Below are 2813 nucleotides of genomic sequence, written 5' to 3' on the forward strand. Positions count from 1 at the left end.
TCTGTAGTTCTACAGAAGCACAAATCAGGGACACCAACGTTTACAAAGAGTTGATGTGTGTGTGTGTGTGTGTGTATGTGTGTGTGTGTGTGTAATTAATGTGAATAAGTGTGTATTATATTACCATACAGTATAACATATGATCATTCAACAAGTCTCAAGTGACCTTAACTTCTCCTTTCGATACCTAGAAACATCTACATTAAATGAATTAGTGAAAAGTGAGTTAACATTCTAATGTGAATGATGATGATTTCTAATATTGTGTCTGGTTTCATCCATCAGATGTCTGTGATCTCACACTGGACCTAAACACAGTAAACAGACTCCTCTCTCTGTCTGAGGAGAACAGAAAGGTGACATGTAGGAGAGAGGAGCAGCCGTATCCTGATCACCCAGAGAGATTTGAGGACTGGAGACAGGTGCTGTGTAGAGAGGGTCTGACTGGGCGCTGTTACTGGGAGGTAGAGTGGAGTGGGATAATGGGGGCTGGTATAGGAGTGACATATAAAGGAATCAGCAGGAGAGGAAGGGGTTATGACTGTAGGCTTGGATACAACGACAAGTCCTGGAGTCTGTTCTGCTCTGACAACAGATACATTGCCTGTCATAATAATCATCTCACTACCATAGACGTCCCCTCCTCCAGCTCCCACAGAGTAGGAGTGTATCTGGACTGGCCAGCCGGCACTCTGTCCTTCTATAGAGCCTCCTCTGACACACTGACCCACCTGATCACATTCACCTCCACATTCACTGAGCCCCTCTATCCAGGATTTAGGGTTTATTATGAATCCTCAGTGTCCCTGAAATAATAACTGGACACACACACACACACACACACACACACACACACACACACACACACACACACACACACACACACAAACTGGACACACGCACACTGGACACACGCACACACTGGACACAGACACACACACACACTGGACACACACACACACACACACACACACACTGGACACACACACACACACACCAACACACTGGACACACACACACACACTGGACACAAACTGGACACACACATAAACATACACTCAACACACACACACTCAACACACACACACTCAACACACACACACTAAACACACACACACACACACTGGACACACACACACACACACACTGTACACACACACACAAACACTGTACACACACACACACACTGTACACACACACACACACTGAACACACACACACACACACTGGGCACATACTCACACACTGAAACACACACACACTGGACACACACACTGGACACACACACACACACACTGAACACACACACAAACACTGGGCACATACTCACACACACTGGACACACACACACACACACACACACTCTGGACATGCACACACACACTTGACACAGACACTGGACACACACACACACACTGGACACACACACACACACACCAACACACTGGACACACACACACACACGCACACACTGGACATACACACACACTGGACATACACACACACGCTTGACACACACATGCTTGACAAACACACTGGATACACACACACACACACTCTGGACACAAACACACAAACACTGACACACACACACTCTGACACACATAAACACTGACACACAGACACACAATGGACACACACATGACAGGCTTGTAATATTTTCAGATCTTTTACCACTTTACATTTATTATGATATATTTTACTGTTTGTGTTTGTACCACAGGAGGTTGGTGGGACCTTATTTAGGGAGGACAGGCTTGTAATGGCTGGAGTGGAATAAGAGGAATGGTATCAAACACGTGGTTTCCATGTGTTCCATTTCATTCACTCTGTTCCAGACATTATTATGAGCCGTCCTCCACTCAGCAGCCTCCTCTGGTATGTACTGTCCTGTATGTGAGAGAGACCCAACAAGGAATTACAATGTATGTATTACTTTTAATACCTGCAAATGACAAATAAACTACTGGAACTCCTTATGAATGTCTGCAGCCGACAAGAGGTGAAAATATTACCGGAATATTCTGCAAAATGTTGATGAAGACGTCACTCAATTCACCCAAAACAACATGCAGTCTTTCCACAAGACTCCCATGAAGTTATAGTGTGACGTTATGAGTCGACGTTAAAGTAACATTTTCACAACATACTGCACTTGTTTTTATCCTGTTTTAGATGTATCCTCTGTTTAAACATTTAAACTCTTACAATAACACTGTTAAAATACCAATGTGATCATTTCTTGTCTTTTATGTTGGAAAAACAAATTGTACAATTATATGTGGACATACGCTCCATAGTTGAACAAGTATACATGGTTATATTGTACTTTTCATAATAAAACATACTTGAAACAAGAAAAAGCATGTTAATTGTGAAAACAATTTTGTTATTGATTTTTACATTGCTTCTCCCTGTCTCATGTTGACGTTTGTCATGAATCTTGACCTGGAGGCAGAACTGTGCGATTTCCTCTAGATATGTCAGCTGCAAAGTCAGAATTGGCTGTGGAAAATAATGTTGTTTTATGGTCTTAATTTAAGGGAAGGATTAGCAGTGTGGTTAGGGTTGAGGTTAGGATTTAAATCGGATTGTATTACTTTGTGCCTGTGCCAGCTAGGGAATACTTTGCTGAACTGCCTCCATGGCAAGATTCATGACAATAAATGCCAACCTGCCTCCCAGTCGTCCCCTCCTTATCTTTACAAGGCTGCAGAACATGCAAGCTAGTGATGTGGGGGTTCTCTCATAACCCTCAGTCCCCAGGTGGGTAGATGGCAGGTTGAATAAAGAGAAGCTAGTGATGTGGGGGT

At 43.2% G+C, this 2813-nt stretch overlaps 1 pseudogene; it reads left to right on the forward strand.

Moving 5' to 3' along the window:
* The first annotated feature begins 260 nt into the window (after positions 1–260).
* On the forward strand, positions 261–2366 carry LOC145876169 (stonustoxin subunit beta pseudogene; annotated as a pseudogene).
* Positions 2367–2813: the final 447 nt, after the last annotated feature.

Source organism: Salmo salar, unplaced genomic scaffold (genome assembly GCF_965601325.2).
Source record: "Salmo salar unplaced genomic scaffold, fSalSal1 ptg000468l, whole genome shotgun sequence".
In the NCBI taxonomy this organism is placed as follows: domain Eukaryota; kingdom Metazoa; phylum Chordata; class Actinopteri; order Salmoniformes; family Salmonidae; genus Salmo; species Salmo salar.